Source organism: Stomoxys calcitrans, chromosome 2, assembly GCF_963082655.1.
Source record: "Stomoxys calcitrans chromosome 2, idStoCalc2.1, whole genome shotgun sequence".
Taxonomy (NCBI): Eukaryota; Metazoa; Arthropoda; class Insecta; order Diptera; family Muscidae; genus Stomoxys; species Stomoxys calcitrans.
Window position 1 is genome coordinate 184,497,240 of NC_081553.1, and position 20,851 is coordinate 184,518,090.

Sequence of the window (20,851 nt, forward strand, 5' to 3'; positions counted from 1 at the left end):
TTCAGTCTGTCAGCATGTTTTCCGATTAGACAGTGACTTGTCATGACGGACACAATGACTGAGATGACTTTTCAAATCTAAATTGGGCCACATAGTTTTGGAATGCTCACAGTCCCCTCTTTGTGACTATTCACCATTCGTTGTCCTTCGGGCCTGCTGCTGAAAACTTAACTTACATGTCGCTGGAGACATACCTACAGATTCCAGTATACCTGGAATGTGTAGGGTAGTTCCTAGTCTCGCAAGCTCATCCGCCTTACAATTCTCTGGGATATCTCTGTGGCCCGGCACCCATAACAGGTGAATTTTGAACTGTGCAGCCATCTCGTTGTGAGATCTGCGACAGTCGAGGGCGGTTTTTGTGTTCAGAAATACGTTCTCGAGGAATTTTATGGCTGCCTGGCCTGGCGTCGTTATAACATCCATAATTCCTTAATTGCAAGGATCTCCGCTTGATATACAATGCAGTGGTCGGGTAAACTTTTTGATATGACCAGTTCTAGATCTTTAGAGTACATCCAAAAGCTTACCTGGTCGTTTAGTTTGGAACCCTCCGTATAGAAGTCTATATAACTTCTTTTACCAGGGATATCGTAGTTCCAATCGGTCCTATCAGGAATAGTGACACAATACTTCTTTTATCAAAAAGCGGCTTAGGTTTACACCATACCTAAGCCGAACATCGAACATTGTTTCAAGGATAACACAGTGTCCGTAGCCGCCACATGACCAAGAAGAGAGCTTTCTTAGCCTCACAAATTGCAGCGGCAGTGGTCGCTGCAATCAGGAATAGTGGCACAATATTTTTTTTTTTTTTATCAAAAAGGGGCTTAGGTATGGTGTAACGACCTGGAACACCTGGACGACCTGGAACATTGGACATTGTTTCAAGGATAACACAGTGTCCGTAGCCGTCACATGACCAAAGAGAGAGCTTTCTTAGCCTCACAAATTGCAGCGACCACTGCCGCTGCAATTTGTCTATCTACAATGTTGAGAGGCCCTAGATGTAGCATTAAATTCAGTGCATCAGATGGTGTCGTCCTCAGTGCGGCTGTGATGCACAAACAAGCCGTCCTTTGTATCCGGTTGAGTACTGAACAGTAGGTGGACTTTTGAAGCACCGTCCACCATACCACAACACCATATAGCATCAATCCCATGGCAGCCGGTTGTACGTACCGCATTGACCCGATGGAATCCTTCATCGGCAACCGGTGATACATCATCAGGGCCTGGTGACTTAGAGGATTCGAAACTTCTTATCGCCTAAAGGATTTTCGGCTCAGACACAAAACTTTTGAAGCACCGTCCACCAGACCACAACACCATATAGCATCAATCCCATGGCACCCTGTTGTACGTACCGCATTGACCCGATGGAATCCTTCATCAGCAAGGGCTGCCGCCTTTTGAAGCACCGTCCACCAGACCACAACACCATATAACATCAATCCCATGGCAGCCGGTTGTACGTACCGCATTGACCCGATGGAATCATTCATCGGCAAGGGCTGCCGCCTTGGTGAACAACACACTGCTACAACAACACCAACATCATATAGCATTATAGGTCTGACAACTTCAGTATATATCCAATGTATGATGCGCTGTCTAAAACCCCAACTTTTGCCGATAGCTCTCTTGCAGGTGTATAGGGCAAGAGTTACCTTTCTTGCCCTTTCCAAAATGTTTGATTTGAAATTCAATTTCCTGTCCAGTAAAACACCCAGGTATTTTGGAACATGCTCTCCTTCCAAGGAGACAGGTGCCACTGTAGGTAACATGTATCTCATGCTGAAATGAAGTACTTCTGTCTTGCACATATTTACTCCTAGACCACTTTCGGTAGCCCACTTCGCACATAGAGCTTCCTGAAGTATATCTCCTAGAGTGCTGGGAAACTTTCCCCTAACCGCAATTGCTATGCCATCAGCATACGCGGCTACTTTTACACATTTTTCTTCCAGAGACAATAATATATTGTAAATGACTATATTCCAAAGTAGAGGAGACAGTACACCTCCTTGAGGAGTTCCTCTGCTGATCCAAGCCTGCCGTAATGCATCCTTTAGTAAGTAAGTTATTAAGAAACTTTCTTACGGTAGAGTTGATGCCTAGAAACTTCAACTCCTTCAAGATTGACATTGGTTTTATATTATTGAGATTATTCAATATCAAGAAATGCTACCATAGTATATTCCTTGGCAGCTAGAGAGCCCTCTTTGTAGCCGGCTAGATCGTGAAGGCCTGTTTCATTGGATTTGCCTTTACTATATGCATGCTGCCGCGGCAAGGGATCTCCAGGGATCTTTGCCCTAAGATATGTTTTTACTAGCCTCCCAAGAGTCTTCAGCTTCAAGGATGACCGATTAATGGGACGAAAATCTTTTGTCTTCGTGTAGTAAGGTTTTCTTGCTTTCGGATGATAATGACCTTCGGGTCCCTCCATCCCCCAGGTATACATGAAATGTTGATACAAGCAAAATATATGTCCCAAAGCCATTAGCTATCAGACATGGCTTGTTATTCAAATGGTGATACATAATCAGGGCCTTGTGATTTAGAGCAGTCGAAACTTATTATCGCCCAAAGGATTTTCGGCTCAGACACAATTTCCCTAATAACCACCGACGAATGCATACCAGTGACAACCTCTTCTAGCGCCACGTTGTGCTTTGGGGAATTTCCTCGGAAATGTGTATCAACGAGTAGTTCTAGTGTTTCCTCACTAGACGTTGTCCATACATTCTCTGACTTCAGAATATACCCCACCGTAATAGGTCTCGAGGACAGAATCTTCCTTGGCCTAGAGGACTCAGATGTATCATCCACGGGGCTGCAGAATTCCTCCCTGGATTTGTTCCTGTCTCAGCTCGCCCTTATATTTTCTTAGCTCAGCCTTATAGATGTCCCAATCGTGTGGTGGTCTTGCGGCTTTCGCTCTGTTGAAGAGTTTCCTTCAGTCCTTCGTTAGACCAACCAGCTCTGGTGTTCACCATGGCGGTCGCTGTTTGCCCCTTGGCTTGGCAAACAGATACATCATCAGGGCCTGGTGACTTAGAGCAGTCGAAATTTCTTGTCCATCGCCCATAGGATTTTAGGTTCAGACACAATTTCCCTTTTGGCGCCATGTTGTATTTTGGAGAATTTCCCGGGATATGTGTATCAATGAGTAGTTCTAGTGTTTCCTCACTAGACATTGTCCCTACATTCTGTGACTTCAGAATAAACCCCACCGTAAAAGGTCTAGAGGACAGAATCTTTTTTAGCCTAGAGGCCTCAGATGTATCATCCACGGAGCTGGAAGATTCCACCCAGGATTTGTTTTGAGCCTTTCTCAGCTCGCCCTGATATTTTCTTAGCTTAGCCTTAAAGATGTCCCAATCATTTGGTACTCTTGTGGTTTTCGGTCTATTTAAGACTTTTCGGCAGTACTTTCTTAGACCAACCAGCTCTGGTCGCCATGTCGCCACCATGGCGGTCGCTGTTTGCCCCTTGGCTTGGCAAACAGATACATCATCAGGGCCTGTTGACTTAGAGCTTTCGAAACTTCTTATCGCCCAGAGGATTTTCGGCTCAGACACAATTTTCCTTCTGGTGCCACGTTGTCCTTTGGAGAATTTCCGGGGATATGTGTATCAATGAGTAGTTCTAGTGTTTCCTAACCAGACATTGTCCAAACATTCTCTAGTTCTAGTGTTTCCTCACTAGACATTGTCCAAACATTTGCCGAGAAATGTGTATCAACGAGTAGTTCTAGTGTTTCCTAACCAGACATTGTCCAAACATTCTCTGACTTCTGAATATACCCCACCGTAATTGGTCTCGAGGACCGAATCTTCTTTAGCATAGAGCCCTCAGATGTATCCTCTGCGGAGCTGCAGAATTCTACCCAAGATTTTTTCTGAGCCTTTCTTAACTCGACCTTATATTTTCTTGGCTCAGCTTTGTTAATGTCCCAATCGTGTGGTGCTCTTGTGGCTTTCGCTCTGTTGAAGAGTTTTCGGCAGTCCTTCTATAGACCAACCAGCTCTGGGGCCCACCATGGCGGTCTTTGTTTGCCCTTTGGCTTGGCACTAGGATATGCTGACACAAGCGAGTCATTTGTGATCCGCTTGACCATTATTTCTTTATTCTCCGCAGTTTCCACTTCCTTTTCTGGTCTACAAGGGATAGACGTGCAGAATTTGAGTAGACTAGTAACGACGCATTATGTTGCGCCGTACTGAGCTTTTAGCATCTACCGGATCTGGACCATATTCGAGAAGGATGAGTAGGAAAGTCGGGTAATAATGCGAAGTATTTTGGTTCATGACCTTAAGTGGGGAGATCGGTCTATATGTTAGGTGTAACCAAATCTGTTCTGATATACTGGTAAAAATTGGAAGATGCAAGGACAGATGAACAGACGTACGGAAAGATACGGGGGGCACTGGTAGTCCAAGCATGCTACTAACTCGGCTAGCGGGGCCGATAAGCCTTAAGCAAACTAGTGTCAAAAATTATTCCTCAAACGTTGACTTTCGATTCAAAAAGGTAGGAACACCTCTTAAGCAATAGAGAGAAGTCTTCTTTTACACACAATAATGATTCCAAGGGTTAGCTGTCAAGTTCGAAAATCGACTTAGGAAAACACTTCAAGCTAGGAGCCGAAAACTGACATTAAGGATCATGCTTACTGCGGCGACACTAAGTGCCCCAAGAGTTTGACTATCGAGAAGCTTTCAAATCATAATCTAATAGCAATTTAGTTATATAAATTTAGTTTTGTTTTCTTATATCATCCCACTGTGCAGTCGTCAACATCATAATCACCACCACCACCACCAATGCCACCGAAGAAATGCACAAAAATGTAATCGAAGGTTATGGTGCTGCTACCATCGCGTTTTTCCTTAAGAGGCAATGAAGTGACAATGGTGGCACACACTAGGCCTGCTTACCACACAAGAAACCTGGATGTCAGCCTCTTTTTCTCCCCTTTTTCATTTTTTTTTTTTTTTTTGGTAGGCGAGATGGGACAAAACGATTTTCTACAGCTTGGAAGGAAGTTCTTAAGTACTTTAAGGTGCCAATGAAATATTCGTTATTTACATTTACATAAATTATCATTCTTTTCGGTTTGTTTTCACTTGAGTAAGCTCTTTTGGACTTTCCATGGTTTATGTTCTTAACATCACTTCATTCGTAAGTGGTACCCTACGCTTCCGCTTCTTCAGCAGACTCTAGGACAATGATGATGGTGATGGCAATGATGCTGATGCTGATGCGGTTGCGGATGGTCCCAAACAATTCAACCAAAAATATTTTACATATGGCTAAAATCAGGCATACACCAAAGGGATGATATGCAAAGTTAATCCCACGGTATATTGCATTGAAATTTTAATTTCATACTTCATAGAATTTTCATAGTGTCTACAATAGGGGTATGTATGATAATAAGAAGCTCTAGTTCATATTCCAAAATATGCTATGCTATATGCTATATGCGTATATAAGTCATATGCACTTACTCATCAAGAGGTGTTACCCGTAGGTTCTAAAATCAATTATTCCGGAAAAAATAATGCTATTTCGAAAAGAAAAAAAAATTGTTTTGGATATACAAATTTTGATTGTATATAGAAAATATGCTTACGGAGGAAGCAGTAGAGTTTATTTTGATATTTTGCATGGTGGGAACTTTTGGTGTGAAAATGGAAGATATGTTAAGTCTAGGAATCAGCACCTCTGTAGCGGATGTTAATTAAACAAATTTGCCCATGAGCATTCCATTAAGGAACAGTGGCAGACTTCTCACTTATCTATGAGTGCTGTCCGATTCAAGTTTTAAGCCCAATGATAAGAGCCATGCTCTTTTTATAGCCGAGTCCGAACGTCGGACTGTCGCCAGCATTAGGAGCGGATAACCATTGCTCCTAGGATTCGCCAGGATTCGAACACAAGCATTCAGCATCTTAGCAGACATGCTAACCTCAGAGCTGCGATGGCCGGATAAAACTAGAGGTCTGAATATTTTTACATAAAATGCGACATTTAATCGGACCGTTCCGACACCAAAAGTACCAAATGTACTTCCATCATGGGATGACAATGAGTACCCCACGGGTTGGAACCAGGGCTGCGGAGTCGACCGGACTCGAGTTTTTGAGGCCGGAGTCTAATTCGGAGTCGGACTATTGAGCCGGAGTCGGAGTTTGGTTCGGAGTTGAGCACGCTTGTCCCGACACCAAATCACTCTCCGACTCCGGCTTAATACTCCGACTCAGACCCGTGGTCGGAGTCGAGTGCTAGACCCCGCAGCCCTGGTTGAAACTATTTAGTTGTGTTTTGTGTGGTGTTCATCGTCATCATGAGAAGCTCAGATGAGTGGAATGCTACAGTTTGCGGATAGTGGAATGCTACCTATACGGGGTGGCTGCAAATACAGAGGCAGACATTCACCGACTCTTGCTTAAATACTGAGTGCCTATAAAACTCGATATGACAAGGCGAGTTATTGGCACCTTTAAATAACCAATGGCCGTAATGTTTCCGCGACAATTGGTCCTAAGGACCGTAACGAGATTGCTCACCAATGTGAGCTTGACGAGGTGGATGGTACCAAAACAACAACCAAATGCACTAAAAATTATTATTTTAAAACAACAGTTGGGACTAACCGGAGAGAACTGTTACTCTGAAATTGGCCATAACTCAAAATCAAACGAAAAACTCTACGCGTTTTGAGCAAAATTGCACTTTACTATGCAAAATTTCAGCAAAATCCGATAACAATTTTAATTTTGCGGTTTTCAGAAGCTCTTGATGACAAATCGGGTGATAGGTTTATATAAGAGCTACATCAGGTTATAGATCGATTCCGACTTGTCTTGCCACATATGCTGGAAGTCTTAATTTCAGAATTTCTGCCAAAACGCCGATTTTATTCATACTCATAAGCATTTGTTGGAAGAAATAAGAGAACAAAAAAAAAATTGCAAATTTTGGCCATGAACATTTTTCCCTAAGGAACAGGGGCAAACATATCACATATCAATAAGTGCAGTCCGATTCAAATTTAAGCTCAATGATAAGCGGTCTCCTTTTTTTAGCCGAGTCCGAACGGAGGGAAAAACCACCGCTGAAAATTTGTTGTTGATGGTCTCGCCAGGATTCGAACCCAGGCGTTTAGCGTCATAGGCGGACGTGCTCACCTTTGCGATACGGTAGCCTTCAGAAATAAGAGAACACTACATGCAATATTCAGCCCTATCGGATAACAATTGCAGATTCTAGGGTCTGGAAAAGGTCAAGTCTTAGGACCAATTTATATGGGACCAACATCTAAATCTGAACCAATATGACTAATTTGCAATCCCCAATGTCCTACATTAATAAGAAATATCAAGTCAAAACTTCAAGCGGCTAGCTTTCAACTGCTATAGTGATTTCTTCAGATGGGCGGATGAACAGATGTGGCTAAATAGACTTGAAATGTCATGACGATCAACAATATATACACTTTATAGGATCATCAAAGTGGTATCTTTGGGTGTTACAAACGCAATGACTAGATTTGTATACTCCCCATCCTATGAGGGTGAGTATAAGCATAATACAACATCACACATCTTACACACACCATCGCACGCATTCCATGATTGACCGGATCTCCGCATGCAGGACCGTATTATGGTCAGGCAGTCTAAAACGGATCTCAATGTAGATCCCAGGCCCACTCTGTCCTCTAGCTTTGATCCATCCGTGTAGCATAATCTTCCAGATGGCAATATTAGGGTTCCGGCCAGACTGTGACGTAACGAAGTATTGAGCCAGTGGACTATTCTCGGATTCAAACCCCATTGCGAGCCTACTGCCTACGGTCTATATAGAGCCCAATATCCGTGAGCTTTCTCAGTACGCTCCTGAATGTGACGCTTCTAATTTAGTTTCCTGTCCAAGATCACTTCCAAGTATTTGACCTTGTCGGATAACGAAATCGTCTTATTAAGGAAACGTGGTGCATCAAATTGGCCCACCTTCGCCTTCCCCGTGAACAACAAAATATCGGTCTTTCTGGGTTAACATTGAGACCCTTAAGTCGTATGCCATCTGCAGGATCCTTTCGGCCGTTATAACATCGTCTGCATAGCAGACGGGTACAAGTCCCTCCGCTGTTAGCATCCGTAATAGGTCATTTATGGTGGTCACCCATAGGAGTGGCGATAAAATGCCCCCTGTGGCATGACTTGTTCCACTTTCTCCCTTATATTTATGCCATGGGACACACAATTTATGCACCTGTTCCTAAGCATAAGGTTTATCCAGTCTCTAAGGACCTGTCCACCCGATACTGGTCTAAGGATTGGATCAGTGTGTTGGTTCGCACATTGTTAAAAGCTCCCTAGATGTCAATTCATACGTTTTGGCATCGAAGGATTCTTCTATTTTATGCACAACCTCGTGTAGGGCAGTCTCCACCGAACTTCCCTTGACATAGGCATAATGTTTGCATTTGAGCAGGTTGCTGGATGTCTTACTCTTTATCATGGTGTCCACACTACGTTCCATGGTTTTGAGTAGAAAGGACGTAAGGCTTAAAGGTCTGTAGGCCTTTGGTGTCGCATAACTTGCCCCGCCGGTTTTGTGTATAAATACCACCCCTGCCTCCTGCCAGGCTTTCGGAGTATATGCAAGTCCTAGGCACGCTGTAAAAATATTGGCCAGAGGGGAAGCCAGATAGTCTGCCTCCTTGATTTAAATGGTTTAAAGTTCCTCAAGGATGGTTTTGAGTGGAGAGGACGTAAGGCTTAAAGGTCTGTAGGCCTTTGGTGTCGCATAACTTGCCTTGCCGGGCTTGGGTATAAACACCACCCTTGTCTCCTGCCAGGCTTTCGGAGTATATGCAAGTCCTAGGCTCGCTGTAAAAATATTGGCCAGAGGGGACGCCAGATAGTCTGCCTTCTTGACTTAAAAGGTTTAAAGTTCCTCAAGGATTCCTTCTTTAAAAATTCTGTAATGATAATCCTGTCATCAACATCATTATTCCAAGATTCCGGTGTCTGCGGGAGTCCCGTCACATCCTGTGGAAAATGCATTTTCATCAAAAGCTTCAACATGTCCTCCGTTGTCTGTGCTCTCACTCCCATGTCTTTTACTAACGTTTCAGTTTGGACATGGGTTTTTGAGAGAAAATTTTTCATCTTGGGCGGCGACATTAACGCTTTCGACCTGGTCGCAGAAAAGCTTTCAGAAGGTACGTTTTGCCGCAATGAACATCTTATTGTATTCCTTAAGCCGTGTGTAATACACATCCCAATATACTTCCGCTTTTTTATGACGTGCTCTGCTAAAAAGTTTGTGGACCTCTCTCCCATGTTGCGAATCTCCCTGGTCGCCAAGGTTTTTTGTAATTGGGCTGATTTCTTTTTTCGAAAGGCCCAACTATTGTAAACGTAGGTAAGGTTAGTTTAGGTTTAAGTGGCAGTCTGCCATCAGACTCACTTAGACCTTTCCGTCCATTGTGATACCACAGGAACAGAAAAAGGAAGATGCATTCTAGTTTCTACCGTTGAACCAAACAAATCGCTTTAAAAAGCCCAACAACTTGCTAATGTTCACATCCGCTAAATTATAGTGGTGCTTAAGAAATGAGTAGCTAAAGTGGAACTCCTTCTGACTTCCAGTGCGGGACACACACACAGAAGGTGTTCTATAGCCTCTTCTTCTACGATGTCCTCACAGCTTCCGCAAAAGTCGTTACTGGCAACCTTCAGTCTGTCAGCATGTTTTCCGATTAGACAGTGACCTGTCATGACGGACACAATGACTGAGACGTCTGTTCTAGCCAATGACAGCAAAGCGGTAGACTTCTTTAAGTTTAGATAAGGCCACATATTTTTGGAATGTTCGCAGCCCGCTCTTTGTGACCATCTATCATTCGTTGTCCATCGGGCCTGCTCCTGAAAACTTAACTTACATGTCGCTAGAGGCATACCCACTAAAAACGCAGGTCCTCGGCCGAGTACCAGTGTTAGTGTAGAATAATTGGTTGTTGATATGATTCAGTCCAGATACTTTGTTCCGTGTCGCCCATGGCTCCAGAATTTAGGCATTATGTATCTTGCCCTTACTGATTTTCTCCATCACAGCTTGTTTAGCCGTTTCGCTTCGGTGAAAGTTTATCGGTATGACCTCAATCATTGGTTCTCCAGCAAAAGGGAATTTTGGATGTGGGAGATGGTCTCATCTTCGCCTTCCTGTTCATAAACCTGCATTGAGTTTCCCGTCCCTGCACTTTCTGATGTTTCCATATTAGGATCTTTGTCTATCCTAGTCTTCCGTATATTGCGAGAGTCGGTGATGGTTTCACCGCCGGCACCCTGTTTGTTAGACTGTATTGAACCTCCTGTCCCTGCTTATCCTAGTCTCCCCATTATTGAGAAATTCAGCAATGGTATTGTTGTCGGCCCTCTGTCCGTTAGAGGGTATTGAGTCTCCCGCCACTGATTTAAGATATAAAATCTTCTGCTCACTTTTCATAACTCTTGTAGGTCATTTAAAATGCGACCATCACCAAAGCACAACTCCTGCCTCCTACTTTGCAACAATATGAACATTATAAAATTCATAAGCATTTTGTGGCAACAAGAACAACAAGAACAACGAAAGCCAACAACGAAAAAGTTTAAACCAATACCCAAGAATTAACATACCAGTCAACGATAGCAACAACAACAATAGCAGCAGAAGAAAAAAAAAAAAGAACACACACATGAATACTTAAATGTGAGTAGGATCCAAGGGATATTAACATCACAGTGATACTCTTTTTCCAAAAGCACACATAAATTCATACACGTACACATATCATGTAACATGCATGTGTATGTGTGGCTGAGTGTGGAGGCTTAACATAGTCTCATGTTTTTATCATCAGTGGCCATATAAAAACATTGATGACTTATTTTGCCTTTGAGTGGATGATGAGTTGATGGGGAAGGCATTCATGTCATTTCCATAGAATGGTTAAGTTGACTGAGTGTTTCACTGTGTGTAGGTGTGAGTGTGTGGGTGTGCGTATTTGTATTACAAAGCATATCTACACATAAGTTGGTAGGTGTTTGCCTGTAGGCGTTAAACGCATCCTAATGAATATGTGCGTATTTAGGGTTGCCATTTTTATGCCAACCACCATTGGATGGGGGGATACTAATGTTGTCATTCCGTTTGTAATACCTAGAATTATTGATCTGGATCCCTATGAAGTATATATATTACATACATATATTTGTGGTCGTCATGACATTCTGAGTCGATCCAAGCATGTCCGTCCGTCCGTCCATTTGTCCAAATCATGATAGCGGTCGATAGTGCAATGCTAGCCGCTTGAAATTTTGCACAGATATTTCTTACTGATGTAAGTCATTATGCGACACCAAAGGTCTACAGACCTATAAGCCTTACATCCTTTCTACTCAAAACCATGGAACGTATTGTGGATACCATGATAAAGAGTGGGACATCCAGCGAACTGTTCAAGTACAAACAGCATGGCTCTACCAACCTTTCCTTGAGGTTGTGCATAGAACATTGGGTTGCCCAAAAAGTAATTGCGGATTTTTTTAAAAAAAAAGTAAATGCATTTTTAATAAAACTTAGAATGAACTTTAATCAAATATACTTTTTTTACACTTTTTTCTAAAGCAAGCTAAAAGTAACAGCTGATAACTGACAGAAGAAAGAATGCAATTACACAATTAGCACAGGTATGATCTTTAAAGGAGTAGGTTCACATAGTTAATCAAGAAGCAACTCTTTTACAGTTCAGCAGAGCAGTATTTATTTCATTATGGGTCGCTCAGCTGACGACTGATCAGATAATGCAAATGCAAATTTCCACATGAACATTCATTCCATTAGGGAACAGGGGCAAATTTCTCATATATCAATGAGTGCTGTCCCATTTCAATTTTAGGAACCTTCTTTCTACAGCCGAGTCCGAGCGGAGTGCCGCGATGTGACACCTCTTTTGGGTAGAAGTTTTTTACATGGCTTCTATGCTCGTCATAGTACCTTACAAAGGTACTATGCTGTGCGTTTGTATTTGAGCAGCGTATGGTTAAAATACAAACAGCATGCCTATGTCAAGGGAAGGTCGATGGAGACCGCCTTGCACGAGGTTGTGCATAAAATGGAAGAATCCTTCGATGCCAAGACGTACACATTGACATCGTGGGGGCGTTTAAAAATTTGCGGACCGACACATTGATCCAGTCCTTAGACCAGTACCGGGTGGACCGGAATAAACCACATGCTAAGGAACAGGTGGATAAATTGCGGGTCCCATGATACAAATATAGAAGGGTGAATGTGGCACAGGGCACCCCATAAGGCATTTTAGGGTGACCACCATAAATAACCTATTAAGGATGCTGAATGAGGAGGGATTTGAACCCCCCTGCTATGCAGACGATTCTTCTTAGGGTTAAGGATCCGAACCAGCTATGCAGAAGGGCAGAAAGGGTCTTGCAAGTCTGGGCTAGACCCAGGGGTCTCAATGTTAACCCAGAGAAGAGTGAAATATGCCTGTTCAAGAGGAAGACGAAGGTCGGCTAATTTGACGCTCCACGTTTCCTCAATAAAACGATTTTGATATCTGACAAGGTCAAATATTTTGGATAGGAAACTTAATTGGAAGTGTCACATTTAGTAGCGTACTGAGAAGGCTCACGGATGTTGGGCACTATTAAGACGGGCTGTAGGCTTGAAATGGTACCTGAATACGGGATGGTCCACTGGTACTGGACTGGTCCTATGAGACTTAAGACGATGGGAAAATGGTTTGAGAATGGGAGCAGCTCATACCATCGCGCTATAATCGAGGCGACGACAGGAAACTTGAAAGGAAAGGAAGAGTTTTTCGATCGGATACCTGAAAAGACACTTGAGGTCGAGTGCGAGGCACAGCTGCCAGCGGCACAGTCTTGGACTGACGGAACCCTAGTATTGCCATTTGGAATGTTACACGGATAGATCATAGCTAGAGGACAGAGGGTCTACAATGAGAACCCAAGGACTAAGATGTGTTTCAGACTGCCTGACCATAATACGGTCCTGCAGGCGGAGATCGGGGCGATAACGGAATGCGTGAGGTGGTGTGGTGCTAACGCGAGAACGTCAAGCGTGAACCTCTTTAAGGGCAGTAAAATGGCCACCAGGGCAATAAAAACCAGGAGGGTAAGGTCACGAACAGTCTTGCAGTGTAAGAAAGAGATTAACGCCTTCTCTGAGGATGGCACAATTCGCATCGTTTGGGTGCCTGGCCATAACGGAGTAAGGGGGAATGAAAGGCCAGACGATTTGGCAGTGAGGGCCAAAGGACTGCCGTCAATAAGAGGAAGACTAATGCCTTCTCTTGGGATGGCACAATCCGTGTTGTTTTGGTGCGAGCCATAACGGAGTAAGGGGGAACGAAAGGCCATACGCTTTGGCAGTGAAGGTCGGAGGACTGTCGTCAATAAACTTGGATAACTCGAAGCCTTTCGGGTCGACGCAGTCCGAATCCTAGGAAGATGGACCTGGTCTTGTTCAGAAAGATGAGAAGAATTTCGGAGTTCGAAATACCCACGATGCAGTCAGAAGTTTTTAGGAAGTATGTTGGGTCTACGACCTAGGTTGATGTACTGGCTGTACTCGGCGATGGTAAGGCCAGTACTGACATATGGCTGTCATGTTTGGTGGCCGGTGATGGACAAAGAGACACATGTGCGCGATCTAGGCAAGATTAATAGGGTTGCCTTGAGATTCATGAGTGGGGCTATGGGCACTACTGCGACAAGGTCGATCGATTTGTTTATAAAGGAATCGCCAGAGAGGACTCTGTTTAGACTATTACAGCTTGACCTGATTAGCCATACCCGTATACTGGACAGCACATTGAAAGAACTGCAGATGGACTTACAAATAGAGACGGAATGCGTGATGACTGCAGCATTTTCCAGGCAGAGGTCATAGTGATAACTAGGGCGGCAGAGATAGTGCTATCCAGAGGTATAGATCGATCTAACATCTGTATCTGCAGCGATACTCAGGAAGCATTGAAGGCTTTAATTGACACGAGTATAAGATCTACAGTTCTGGGTCGCTGTCGAGAGGTCTTAAATTGCCTTCAGAGGATTCATAATCTGGCTTTATGCTGGGTTCCCGGACATAAGGATATCATACGAAATGAGAAGGCGGACACGCTTGCGAGATCGGGTGCAAGCCTTGCTCTTGTGTCAATATTGGATGTGTACCCACCACTATCGAAAATTTTCCATGGAATTAGATAGCGTTATAAGGATACATGGTTAAATCGCTGGAGTTCAATACCCGGATGTGAACAAACAAAGCTTCTGTGGGAAGAACCCTCGAAATCGAACATAGATAGTCTATTGTCAATGGAAAAGGCACATCTGAGTATGGTTATCGGAATCATAACAGGACATAATAAGTTATGTAATCATATGTCTCGTATTGGCATCAGAAATGATGATATCTGTCGGTGGTGTCTTGAGATCGACGCCTCGGAGGACGTTATTTGTAATTGTATCCGTCTGAAATTTTGAGGGCATCCGACATTTGTCTTCCAAAATAAACAAAAACAAGTAAAAAGGCGTTAAGTTCGGCCGGGCCGAACTTTGGATACCCACCACCTCGGGAATATATGTAAACCACCTTTCATCAAAATTCGGTGGAAATTTCATACCTTATGTCCCATATCAGTTATATCAAAATATGTTCCGATTTGGACCAAATACTAAAAGTACACTAGCTATATCTAAAAATAAACCGATCTGAACCATATACGACACGGATGTCGAAAAGCCTAACATAAGTCACTGTGTCAAATTTCAGTGAAATCGGATTATAAATGCGCCTTTTATGGGGCCAAGACCTTAAATCGCGATATCGGTCTATATGGCAGCTATATTCAAATCTCGACCGATCTGGGCAAAATTGAAGAAGGACTTCGAAGAGCCTAACCAAACTCACTGTCTCAAATTTCAACGACATCGGACAATAAATGCGTCTTTTATGGCCCCAAAACCTAAAACGTAGATATCGGCCAATATGGCAGCTATATCCAAATCTGAACCGATCTGTGCGATATTGCATAAGTATGTCAAGGGGTTTAACTTAACTCACTGTCCCAAATTTTGGCGACATCGGATAATAAATAAGCATTTTATGGGCCCAAAACCATAAATCAAGAAATCGGTCTATATGGCAGCTATATCCAAATCTGAACCGATCTAGGCCAAATTGAAGAAAGATGTCGAAAGGCATAACACAACTCACTGTTTTAAATTTCAGCAAGATCGGATAATAAATGTGGCTTTTATGGGACTTAGACCCCAAATCGGATGATCGGTCTATATGGCAGCTATATCCAAATCTGGACCGATCTGAGCCAAATTCACGGAGGATGTCGAAGGGCCTAACACAACTCACTGTCCCAAATTTCACCAAAATCGGATAATAAATGTGGCTTTTATGGGCCTAAGACCCTAAATTGGCATATCGGTCTATATGGCAGCTATATCCAAATCTGGACCGATCTGAGCCAAATTCACGGAGGATGTCGAAGGGCCTAACATAACTCACTGTCCCAAATTTCAGCAAAATCGGATAATAAATGTGGCTTTTATAGGCCTAAGACCCTAAATCGGCCGATCGGTCTATATGGGGGCTATATCAAGATATAGTCCGATATAGCCCTTCTTCGAACTTAACCTGCTTATGGACAAAAAAAGAATCTGTGCAAAGTTTCAGCTCAATATCTCTATTTTTAAAGGCTGTAGCGTGATTTCAACAGACAGACGGACAGACGGACGGACATGTCTAGATCGTCTTAGATTTTTACGCTGATCAAGAATATATATACTTTATAGGGTCGGAAATGGATATTTCGATGTGTTGCAAACGGAATGACAAAATGAATATACCCCCATCCTTCGGTGGTGGGTATAAAAACGCCAATTTGGAAGATATTGATTTGGATCATTTTCATATTAAGCCATATGTATTGCAAATGGAACGACAAAATGCCCAACTCTTCGGTGGTTGATATAAAAACATATACCCCATTCTTGGCTTGTAGAACATTTGGTAGGTTTTGATCGCGTCTGGTAGGATTTTTCTCAAATTTTGGTGGGAAATCATTTTCTTGAGTGGCAACACTGGACATGATATAGCTTCAATTTTTGGCTGATTTGGAAGACATTTTTTTACGTAAATTTTTAGCATGGCAACTCTGTTGCTTACGTACACATGTACACAACACTTCTTTCCATCTTATTTTTATATAATTGAGCTCATCGAGTTGCAAGTGCCAAATTAATCGCTACCAGCCTATGTCTTTCTGGCTGAGTGACTTACTGGCTGGTTAGTTGGCTGATTGCCTGCCTGTCTGCCCACACACATAAACACACACACACACATTGTTGTCCGTCTTTGTATTTGTGCACAGAGGTGTGCACATCCTTCCGTTTGTCTGTCTGTCTGTCTGGCTCTCATGAATGCCTATCGAGATAACAGTTTTCCACATAAACAATTTATTTCAACAGATTTACTTTGCATATTTTTCTTTTGGCCCTCCAATCCCTTTGGGGCAACTCGTTCCCCCTCAAACTCGTTTCAGCCAAACTAAATTACTTCCATGTTTAATTTGCGTGTGTGTGTGTGCGTGTGTGGCTCATATCGAAAGCATTTCTATATGCCTATGACTGTGTGTGTTTGCGCCATGTCATTGTGTTAAGTGGTTAACGTGTGAATATCTCTTAATAGCCAATCGTCGATGTTTAAATACCACTTGACTGAAGACTAAAGACAGCATGAAGCCAATGCTAACACCAACACCAATATATATCGAAGCAAGCAACCCACCGACACCAACATAACAGCCAAGTCAACAAAAAGTAAAAAGGATTGCTCTTCGTTATTCAAATGAAGGCTATACTCATTCATTGTCTAAGGCCTCAAAATGGTTTAGAAAGCAAAAGCCAATGCCAAAGCAACGAGTGAAGACTATGATGGCCTATGCCTTTATCGCTGCTACCGCCGCTGCTACTAATGGTGTTGATGTTGGCGATGATGATGATGATGACGATGCAGCAGCAGCACCAATGCACTTGAAGCAATTCTCAAAAGAGCCAATAAGCAGTCCCACCACAAGCTTTAGAGTTGGCAAAGTGGTGCATAAAAGGATGCTGCACAACATGGAAATGTGCATGAGCTACAACAACAGCAGGAGGTACACGGCAAAAAAATTCTTAGTATATAAAATATTAAGGATAAGGATGTGCTAATTTGCTAATATTGGGAACCCCTCGACCTCAAATGTCAAGACGATCAAGAATATATATACTTTGTTAGGTCTCACATCAAAATTTCGATGAGTTACAAACGTAATGCCGAAATTAGTATACCCCCATCCAATAGTGGAGGGTATAATAAATCAAAATATTCTGTGAAAAATCAAATTTCTACCAAGATTGCTATGGGCATCATTTTTAGACCACACCTTTTTTATACCCACCACCGAAGGATGGGGGTATAATAATTTCGTCATTCTGTTTGTAACTCGTCGAAATATTCGTTTCCGATCCTATAAAGTATATATATTCTCGATCAGTGTAAAAATCTAAGACGATCTAGCCATGTCCGTCCGTCTGTCTGTTGAAATCACGCTACAGTCTTTAAAACTAGAGATATTGAGCTGAATTTTGCACAGATTCTTTCTTTGTCCATAAGCAGGTAAAGTTTGAAGATGAGCTATATCGGACTATATGTTGATATAGGCCCCATATAGACCGATCCGCCGATTTAGGGTCTTAGGCCCATAAAAGCCACATTTTTTATCCGATTTTGCTGAAATTTGGGACAGTGAGTTGTGTTAGGCCCTTCGAAATTCTTCTCCAATTTGGCCCAGATCCGTTCAGATTTGGATATAGCTGCCATATAGACCGATCCGCCGATTTAGGGTCTTGGGCCCATAAAAGCCACATTTTTTATCCGATTTTTCTGAAATTTGAGACAGTGACTTAAGCTAGGCCCTTCGACATCCTTATTCACAGATCGGTCCAGATTTGGATATAGCTGCCATATAGACCGATCTCTCGATTAAAGGCTTTGGGCCCATAAAAGGCGCATTTATTTTTCGAAGTCACCGAAATTTGGGACAGTAGGTAAGGTTAAGCTCCTCGGCATACTTCTGCATTATGGTACAGATCGTTCCAGATTTGGGTATAGCTGCCATATAGCGGATCTCTCGATTTAAGGTTTTAAGCTCATAAAAGGCTCATTTATTGTCCGATTTTGCCAAAGTTTGGGACAGTGAGTTGTTTTAAGCCCTTTGACATCCGTCTTCAATTTGGCTCAGATCGGTCCAGATTTGGATATAGCTGCCATATAGACCGATCTCTCGATTTAAGGTTTTGGGCCCATAAAAGGCGCATTTATTGTCCGAGATCGCCGAAATTTGGGACAGTGATTTATGTTGGGACCTTCGACATCCTTTTTCAAATTGGCCAGATTGGTCCAAATTTGGTTGTAGCTGCCATATAGACCGATCTCTTGATTAAAAGTTTTGGGCCCATAAAAGGCGCATTTATTGTCCGAGATCGCCGAAATTTGGGACAGTGAGTTGTGTTAGGCTCTTCGACATTTTTCTACAACTTGGCCCAAATCGGTCCAGATTTTGATATAGCTGCCATATAGACCGATATCTCGATTTAAAGTCTTGACCCCATAAAAGGCGCATTTAAAATACGATTTCACTGAAGTTTAACACAGTGACTTATGCTAGCCTTTACGACATTCGTGTTGTATATGGTTCAGATCGGTTATTTTTAGATATAGCTACTTTTTAGATATAGCTACAATTGAACAATGATTTGTACTTATTAGTATTTGGTTCAAATCGAAACACAGTTCGATATAGCTGCTATGGGGCATAAGGTATGCATTTTTCACCGGATTTTGACGAAAGATGGTTAACGTATATACCCAAGATGGTGGGTATCTAAAATTCGGCCCGGCCAAACTTAACGCCATTTTACTTACTTCTGTTTAATAACCAATTATTGTCTGTGCTTTAAATTTGCTTATAAGGCTACTCCTTACCCCAAATGATGATTTCCTCCTCAGTCGATGCCTTCATTATGCTTAGCTAATTTACTTGCACTTTTTCTCTCCAACCGTCATCAATTCATTGAATCTACTTTAAACAGAACACTTACAGATTCTCGCCTTTTGTTTTTGCTTTAAATCAGTTATAAACGCCAACCTTTTGTTGACTTATGCTAATTGCGTTTGCTGCTTGAGTTGCACAAATGCATCTCGAGAAGCAAAAGTGAAAAAAAAAACAAAAATTATGCAAATAAATGCCAGCGATAGCGATGAACTTTCATTAGTGGCATGATGTATTGATAGAATATGGTGGTGGGGCACTTGGAATATTCCAATGAAAATAAAAATCGCCTGATTTTCCTCCAAGTTAGATGTACGAACCTAAGACGTTAAGCTGTCTATGATTATTTAATAAATTTTAAGCGAATTGGATGTAAATTCATTTTTAATTCCTCGAAGTGATGGTGCCTTTGTAAAAACCACCAGCTAACAAAAGTGGAAAAGTTTACAGTTTGTGGTTACGATTAATTATAAACTTCAATAATATTCCATTAGCTAAGCGAAATGTGTTAAATGGCAAATTTATGAGTGTAGTAGGCATACATACGTTAACTTTGTCAATAAGGCCAAGCTGTGTTTGTAGTTTTTAGAAATTCGACATACATTTGTGTACCGGACATTATAAAATTAAATAATTTAAATACATAATAACAAATTTTTAAGAACTCTGTTTTGCTGGAAAGTTTTACCAGCTACGTTTAAAATTAAAAATTCTGTTGAAATTTTGTTAAAAGCTAAAGTTCATCACAGAAATTCTTCTATAATTAGAGTTCTGTTAAATACGTCATGAAAAAGAACACAATTTCCCCAGAAATGATGTTCATAGCAAGTGTGAGTAAAAAATGATTTTAGGAAACGTAAGGCTAGAGGTTAGTGGTAGTCTACAATCAGCATCACTTAGTCATTTTAGTCCATAGTTATGCCACAGAAACATGAGAAGGAATACCCCCTTTGGTTCCTCTGATTGAAGTAGCGAGATTGCTTTCGAAATGACTGCGGAATGTTTTTATACCCACCACCACAGGATGAGGGTATAGTAATCCAGTCATTCTGTAACATCTCGAAATATTCGTCCGAGACCCCATAAAGTATATATATTCTTGATCGTCTTGACGTTCTGAGTCGATCTAGCCATGTAGCCGTCCGTCTGTCGAAATCACGAAAGCGGTCGAACGCGTCAAGCTAGCAGCTTGAAATTTTGCAAAGATACTTAAATTTAATGTAAGTCGTTGGGGATAGCAAATGGGCTATATCGGTTCAGATGTAGATATAGCTCCCATATAAACCGATCTCCCGATTTGACCTCTTGAGCCCCTGGAAGCTGCAATTTTTGTCCGATTTGGCTGAAATTTTGCACGTAGTGTTCTGTTGTGACTTCCAACAACTGTGCAAAGTGTGGTCCAAATCGGTCCCATATAAACCGATCTCCCGATTTGACTTATTGAGCTCCTGGTAGGCGAAAATGTTTTTTTGTCCGGTTTGGCTGAATTTTTGCATAATCGGTCTATGACCTGATATAGCTCCCATATAAACCGATCTCCCGATTTGACTTCTTGAGCCCTTACAAGTCGCTATTTTTGTCCGATTTTGCTTAAAATCCGCATGTAGTGTTCCGTTATGACTTCTAACA

The 20,851-nt window shown here is 42.1% G+C and overlaps 1 protein-coding gene across 1 annotated transcript in view; it reads right to left on the reverse strand.

Annotated features, from left to right (window-relative positions):
* The window catches only part of LOC106094466 (fatty acyl-CoA reductase wat), a 166,229-nt gene that overhangs the window by 14,832 nt on the left and 130,546 nt on the right, over positions 1 to 20,851 (reverse strand). The gene's annotated exons all lie outside the window — the stretch shown is intronic.